Genomic DNA, 8584 nt, shown 5'->3' with positions numbered 1-8584 from the left:
GGAGGCTTTGAAATTTGGGGAGATAGATTCTTTCTAACTAGAGAAACCATGAAATTAGCTCCATGTTTGGATTCCTGGTGTGATTTGAATAGAGAGGATTATACTGAAGAGATATTCTCGTAGGCTGTATTAATTTCTGAGGGCTGTTGTTACAAAGTGCCACACCCTGAGCACTTTGGCTTAAAAAAAATCAGCGATGTATCCTCTCACAGTTCTGGAGGCTAGCAGTTCAAACTAAAGGTGTTGGCAGAGTCTTGCTCCCTCCAAAGGCTCCAGGGAAGGATCCGTCTTTGCTTCTTTTAGCTTCCACCGGTTGCAGGCAATCCTTAGTGCTTCCTGTTTTTAGATGCATCATTCCAGTCCCTTCATCATCACATGGCTTTCTCCTCTGTGTGTGTCTCTGTGTCTCCATTTTCTCTTCTTACAAAGACACCAGTCATTGAATTAGGGCCCACGGTAATCTAGTATGATGTCATTTTAACTTAATTAATTATACATGCAAAGATTCGACTTCCAAATAAGGTCACATTCTGAGGTTCTGGGTGGACATGAATTGTGGGTGACACTATTCAACCCAGTTCATAGGCAATTGGTAAAATGATGTCTTTCCTTCTTTATTTAAAATGTGCAACTAAAATAACATTGCTCCAAGGGCATAGTAGTCCTTAAAATTGGAACAGTAGCCATTTGCTATAAAGCCTGATTGCTGTATTTTTTTGTTTTTCTTTTCTCAATGGCTGTGGCATTGCTCAAGTCATATAGATAAAGTAAATCCAGTTTTCTTGGATTCCAGTACAGAGTTCGGGACTGAAAACCAGAGAAAGATACAACTGGGGGAAACTAGAGTCAGAAGTTGATAAAGATGTTGCTTGGAGAATTAAAAAATTATCTCACCATAACCTCTCGAACAATAAAACAAATGAATTTATGACATTGGTTGGCCCGCTTTTAGCAAGGTTCAAGAGAGTAGCTTATAAAGTAGGATTTCAAGGTGAATGATCCTCAGAGTTTGAGGAATTTTAAGTGTGAGAACAGTTTGAAGATAAGCCTTATATAAATCTCAGTTTTTCTTGATATTATTTTGTTCATTGTCTTATTGCCAAAGCATCTATTGGCGAAGAACTTTGGACCAGTAGTGTAGAAGTATTGACTCTTCTAATGTTCCCTATATTTGCACGAATAATTTTAGGCATAAGGAGGAAGATAATGCAGAAGGTTTAAGTAGAGTAGATAATACAAAAGTCCTCAGCCTGTGGTTCTGTGTTGTGGTGGCAAATGCCATTTGAGTGATTTGTTTTCAGAGCTGGAAAGGCTCTTTTATAATAACAAAATAACATGAAGACTGGATACATATATATCTAATCAGATGCAAGAGTCAGAGCCTAAGGTTTTTAGCAGAGACAGAAATTGGAAAGAAATTAATAGGATTGGCACAATTTATTAAGTATCTAAAGGAATTCATCTGAAAACAAATACCCTTAGTAGTATTGGAAGCACGAAGAGAAATTTCTTCACATATTTAATGTGGACATGAATTCCTCTGATAGTTTCTTTTGAGAATTTTTGGGGGGCACTTTTGCCCTGATGTTAATAATTTGTTTGTCTCTGAGGGTGTGACAGTTGTTAGAAATGCAAAGCTGAAGAAGACATGGTAAGATACTATTTCTATTTTATTGTAAAATTTTACTATAGATATGATTTTCTTTCAACAAGAAAACACTTTATATCCAATTATTCTTTCATCAAGGAAATGCAATGATATTTTATATTATAAATCCATATCATTTCCCTGGAAGAATCCAGTCCTCATTTTTTTCTCTCTCCCAGTTCAGGTCCGGGGCCTGAACTGTTCCCCCCACTGGCCCAGCTTCTCTGGCAATAGACCAAGGATCCTAAGTTGACATGGTCAGATGTGCAGTGTCTGCTGACATAGCCTCAGAGGATGCTATCTTACTGTAATATTCAATCAGAGAAGCAGTGCGTGTTTGGACCCAGATCCCAAACCTCAGAGCAATCTGCCTGCTGTTTTTGAAAGCTCTTTCTGCCTTCAGCAATTGAGCCTCAGCCGCAGAAGCAGCACAGACAAGATGATACAATTTTTGTTTCTCTTTAACCTTCAACTGAATTTTATTTTAGGTCAGTCCCTTTCCATACTATGGAACAATGCTTTGTCAAGGTCTAGTATAAACTAATGACTTATTCATGTCAGGAAGAAATTTCTCTCTACCTCTGATAACTAAGGATTATATTGAGCAATTACATGCATTAGGGACATTTAGCTCCCTCCTTTGAAGCAGACATTTTTGGCTACTGGAATACACCAGATGCTCTGGCAAAGGGGATGATGGGTGATGTTGGTTACTGCTTTGAATATAGGAATGAATTTTTGTGAAAAAATATAAGACAAAACAAGAATAGGAAGAGAACTACCTACCAGGATACTGATAATAAGTAAATCTTAATGGTCATTAATAGTTATTTTGACCAGGTTTCTAAAATCCTCTTGAAGTGAAATTTTAAATAGAGAATAAGCAAATTAAGTTATTTTCTAGGTGGAGAATTATCTATATTATAATTATTTTTATTATAGCATGAAATATTAACTGTATCTTCCATAAAGCCACACCCATATGGAGAAAGAAGTAACGGGTAGAGCTAGTCAATATGGAAGTCAGTGCCAGCCTACTCCTAACCTTTGATTAAGCCCATTTTTAGCCATTCTGTGTCAGTTGATTTTTTTATTAATATATGGTATCTATCTTATTTTGGCTCATGAGATGGATAAAGCAATGACTAATTACTAGTCACCATAAGTGTGTACATGCAGGATGTATTTTTAGAGTCTATATTGAGAAATCTATATTGTAAAGGAGCTATCCAAGTTTGTTATTGCAGACAGAAAGTTTGGATCTATGGAATAATGTTGTTTCCATAAAAGCGAACTAAATGGTTGTTTTGCAGCTTCTCTAGCATCCTCATTTAATTGCTGTGGGCTCTTAGAGTTGGTATGTACTTTCTTGCTCAAATTAAAATACATGTCCCCAATTAATACTATTTTCATGACCTGAAGGTCTAGTTTAGAGCTTGTAGACAAACTGAAAATTTCCTTTTTAATTTCAGCTAAACCTTCCAAACTTTTGTGTGTTTATATGTGGAAAGACAAGGGAGATATGACCCTTCATTTACATCCAGGTAGATTTTGAGTTCATGACTGACTGCCATTAACCAAGGTCAAATGTAGAGAAATTTCTTCCATCAAGCATCACACAGTTGAATCTCAACCACTCTCGTTTCTTACCTTACTTTTTTCTATACTGCCCATAGCAATAAACCGATTTGGTCAGTTTCAGATTAGAACTCATTCATTCAGACAATTATGTATTTGGTTGAATGGTGTCCCTCAACAATTCATATCCACCACATAACCTTATTTGGAAATAAGCTTATTAGAGATGTGGTTTGTTAAAATGAGGTCATACTGGGTTAAGGAACATTCTAAATGCAACAACCAATGCTCTTATAAGAAGAGGGAAATTTGGACACAAGGACACAGGCAAGACATACATGGATGAAACCTATGTGATGATAAAGACAGAAATTGGAGCGAGGCAGCTACAAGACAAGGAATGCCAAGGGCTGTCAGCAGCCACATGAAGCTGGAAGAGGAAAGGAACAGAATCTCCCTTGGAGCCTCCAGAAGAAAACAGCCATGCCATCACCTTCATTTTAGCTCTGTAAGACTCATTTCTGACTTCTGCTCTCCAGAACTATAAAAGAAAAAAAAAATCCTGCTGTTTTAAGTCACTATATTTGTGGTGGTAATTTGTTATAGCGGCAGCAACAAGAAAATAATACATGTTTCAAGGTAACACAATCATTAAGTGGCAAAGCTGGGATTTGAGCCAGTCTGGCTCCAGCATCTATGTGTTTAGCCACTAAATTGACTCTCTTTCAATATGTGAATTTGAGATCATTCATTATAGTTTACTGAGCTGGGGTGATTTAGTGTCATGAAAACAGGTTTTGGAGTTAAACAGACTGGAATTCCATACTAGCTTCCTAATTTATTGGTTTTCTTACCTTGAGCAGTTCACTTAAGCTTTCAGCGCCTCAATTTTCACAATTAAATGTGGTTATGATGCTACCTTGCTGTACTATTTAGGAATAAAAAGTGTTCAGTAGAAAATATATTATATACTAGGCATTCAATTAACGTAGCTATTATTACCCTCATAACTTGAAGACACAAAAACCATTTCTGCATGAAGCTCTGTAGAAGTTTCTGGGTTGTTTACTTTGAATTTATGCTTCTTTAAGGCAATCATCCTACTTTCATTGTCCATTCTTGGATCAAGATAAGGATATTGCTGTGTAATTAATTCATAACTGACATATTTTAAGTATCTATTGTGAAATGTATTATGAAAATTTTTTTAAAGGAGGGGATCTTTAATCACTTGTATCACTTTTAATTTTTGAATAAATTTTCTTTTTGGTCCGATATTTAAGTCCATGCTTTTGGATTCTGGTTTCATCTCCTCTGATTTCTTTTCCACTCTGCCAGTCATTTGCCTGTTTGGTCTCATGTTCCTTCCTCTCCTGTCCCCTGATCTGCTCTGAATCTTAGAGAGCCAATGGTTGGTATTTCTTAGAATTACTTTCCAGATAGCTTCCGGCTAGGTTCAGCCAATGGAAGCCCTGTCAAGAGATTGGAGGGTCAGAGGAAGAAGAAGCCAGAATGTTCCTTCCTTCACTCCTTTGCTCCATATGACATCTCTGCCAGGTGCTGTGTCTCTTCTGTGGTTCCAGACACTGCTGTAAGGCCCCTCATTTTGGCCTCAGGCCCTGGGCTCTGGTAATATCTACCCCTGTGTTTTTTTTCTTATATTTCTATCCATGGGTGTCAGTGTGGCAATCTGGTGTTGTTAATCTCAGGGCTGCCTCATATCTCCTAGTTGGCTTTCATTTTGTCCTAGACCTTCATAACTAGTTCATGGTATTAAAATCCCTCTACTCAACTAGCATGTGTGAGTTCTATTTTACTGCCTGGACCCTGACAAATAGAACCTTTCTCTTGACCCTCCTTTAAATTCAAGCCCAAGGCATGATTTATTTCCACGTCCTCTGCTTGGCAAGTACTCAGACCCAACTTCTGCATGTGTCTGGTTTTTGTTTTTTGCTTCCATCATCATGAAAGGCTAATCCTTCTTGATCATTCTGTTTGACTCTCATCTGTCTATCCCTTTATGCTTCTTTTTTTGTGCTGCAACTACCTGTCTTGCAATCTTATGTAAGAAACATTTTCCCTGATCCATTCCTCACACCTGAATTCATTCTGCTCTCCAACCTTTTGGTTGCCACCTTTGGACATTGTTATCACCCACTGTCTACCTTGTAGTGAAACTCCACAGTGAGTTCCATGCTTTGCCTCTGTTCTTTCCATGGCATCCTGTGCTTCTCTCTACCCCAGGTCTCACCACATTTAGTTTAGAGACTTTCTTTCAACTCTGTGTCCCTAGAGCTGTTCACAATGCCTGACACAGGTTATATCCTAAGTAAATGAATGAATTGTGAAGAAAAGTGGTGGCTTAGCTTAGAGAAGCTGAGTGTGGACTTAATTACTAATTTCAAGTTCATTTAGGAGATGCTGAGTTTCATAGGGGCATAAAATCTGAAAGTTAGAGGAATCTAGAGGCTAACTAGATAGCTAGCAATTGTTTTTCTTATGAGTGAAAACTAGAATAAAGTGGAACAAACAAACAAAGTGTGGTTTCAAATGGAACCGCAGAGGTCCACTCTGGCTCTCGGTGTGATAAAAACTCAATACACCTGACTGAAAGGTCTCTAATCCTGGAAATCTGCATAAAAATAACTTACAGTTTCCCATCCTAGGTGCTTTAGATATTCATTTCATAGAAGAATACAGGCTGGATTTGATAATTTTTCAAGACTCCCTCCAGTTATAGGTTTCTAGAATAAGTCTGAGTTTGAGGGAGTTGCAGAGCAAGAGAATCTGATTAACCTTATAATTCACAAGCATTAAAATAGAGATATAAGTGATAATTAAAATGTTTAAGTTGAAATGTGATTGAACTAGGTTAATTGGGACTAGGTTCAGGAGATTTTTGAGATAGGAAGGGGAACACAGCCATCTAATCAGTGAACGTAATTCTAAGTTTTTGAACAGCTTTCACTCTATGTTTGTATACTTAGCTGAGGGCCATTTTGGGACTAGACATAGTCTTTTTTACACAGGCAGAGCCATAATATTTACCTTGATTCCAATTCCTTTTTCCTGCTGCTCTGAGAAACATTTTATAAATGAGGCTGTTAACATGTGCCGCGTTCTTATCCTGCTATCCACTTAGTCACTACAGGAGGCACGCACTGCTTCCATCTGCTGGGTCCATGCAAGGGCCGATGCCTATGGAATTCCAACCAGGTCCCGCATCCAGCTCTTCAACTCTCCTTCTAAACGGCAAGTTCTGATGTTGATAGGCTCATCAAAGATGCTTTCGAGGCATGCCTTAGTTAGTTAAATCAGCACTCTGGGAAGCAGGAGAAAACCCCAAGATGTATTAAGGAATGAAGGAACTGACTTTTCAGAGAGATGGAACACTGTGTGGTGAAATGGCCTGGCCTTTGAGGCTGGAGAGCTGGGTTTGAAAGCTGGTTCCGCTCTTAATGAGCTGTGTGGTCGTGGGTGTATAACTTGACTCCTCTGTTTTCTCATCTGTACAATTAGAGGATGGATGGGGAGGGGAAGCGATTAGACTATCTCTAAGTCCCCTTCCTGTGACAATACCACTCATATTATGGAAACATTTTCTCAGCAACATGGTCATGGAAACAACTGCAAAGAAGCCAGAGGATAACAGTATGAATTCTCAGAGTTATTCTTTTTTCTTATTCTTTTACTGTCTCATGATCCAGGAGATGCTTTGTTTTGTTTTGGGATGGAAGCATAACTGCTGAGTAGGAGAAAGGCGCGTCTGGGCTGCTAAAAATCACTTCTGACTCTTGCAAGTAGCTCTACTGCGAAGGTTCAGGTTAATAAACATCCAAATACAGAGTGATTGAGTAGGCTCAGGTGTCATAAACTCACTCTAGCAAAGACATATAATATTTATTTTATTTCTTCAGAAAAGATTATTTGAGTACCTACTATAAGCCTGAATCTATAAGAACAGAATTAATAAAGAATTTCTATGGAAATTTTCATTCTCTCTCTTATTCCACCTTGAATCTTGTTTAACTAAACCACCTGCTATTTATTACATACCTAAGTTGAGAACACCCAATGAGAAGCTTTCTTGAAGCCCCAGTTAGAATCGGCCACCTGGAATACCTACAGCATGTTAGCATGTGAGTTTTAATTCTATTTAACACTTACTTTATTCTTAATTCATTCTATTAATCGTTTATGTATTTTTAGCCTGCTACATAACATGGCTTTCTGAGAGCAAGACTGTCTTACTCATTTTTATATTTTCTTCTTCATTTCTTAATGTAATATCCAGCATGTGATAAAACTTAAAAAAAATATCATAAGATATGTACAAACTAAGAGCTAATACTTATTGAGTGCTTGCCATAAATTAGAGATGGTTTTTGACACGTTATATGTATTATCATTCTTGTATAGTTCTATATCATGGGTACTATTATTATTATCACTTTGCTGATGAGGAAACTGAGGCCCAGAAAATTTCAACACCTTTGCCAAAGTTATTACCTAACTAGAGAGCTTGTTCTCTTAGCCATTATGTCATACTGTCTCTTGGTTAGAATAGTAAATCATCAGTGATTAACCAAATAAATGAAAAAGTAAGTGGATATCATCGGTTATATTTTCAGGAGCTCCAGTGACCATCTTTGGCAAGAGATTTGACTGACATTCTGAAACATGAATAATAAGAATTGTGACCTATTTTCCATTCAGTTGCTTATTAATGTGCTCAGTGTTTAAATCATCCTTATTCCTACATTACCCTATATGGCTTGAAGATAAAGTGACTCACTGGGTAAATGGAAAAGCTAGCAACCCAGTTTTTATCTTTTTATGTTCCCCGATAATTGTCAAGAGGAATTTGAAAGATAGTTAGGATGAGTGTAAGGCCGGTGGCTTATGGTTATAGGTTGTTATGACATGGGTAGCTTACTCATCATAATAACGACCAACCAACTCTTTTAAGATACCCAGGAAACAGGATAAGTATAGCTTGTGGATTTGGGAACGCTTAATATCACATCCAAGTGACTGAGCATTTGCATGAATCATGTGGCTTGCAGTAAGACTTTGACATTGATATTGACATGTACCCATTGTCTCCTGAAACTTATAAGAAAATCATATCTAACCCAGGAATTGTCAGCTCAATCTGTAATGTGTGCCAAACACTCTGTATCGGTAAGAAATATCCTCATACTAGAATATAGTTTCTTTCCATGATTGCTGATAAAGAAAACTTGCTAATTCTTGTCACAAATCAACACAAGAGCAGCATCTGGGACTTATTTAGATTGAGGTAAGCCGGTGTGTTGTGTGTATGGTGTTCCTAATATATAACTCTCAGATGCTAAC

Source organism: Pteropus medius, unplaced genomic scaffold, assembly GCF_902729225.1.
Source record: "Pteropus medius unplaced genomic scaffold, Ma_sr-lr_union100, whole genome shotgun sequence".
Classification (NCBI taxonomy): domain Eukaryota; kingdom Metazoa; phylum Chordata; class Mammalia; order Chiroptera; family Pteropodidae; genus Pteropus; species Pteropus medius.
The sequence above is the reverse complement of the archived record's forward strand: the minus strand, read 5'-3'. Positions refer to the sequence as shown.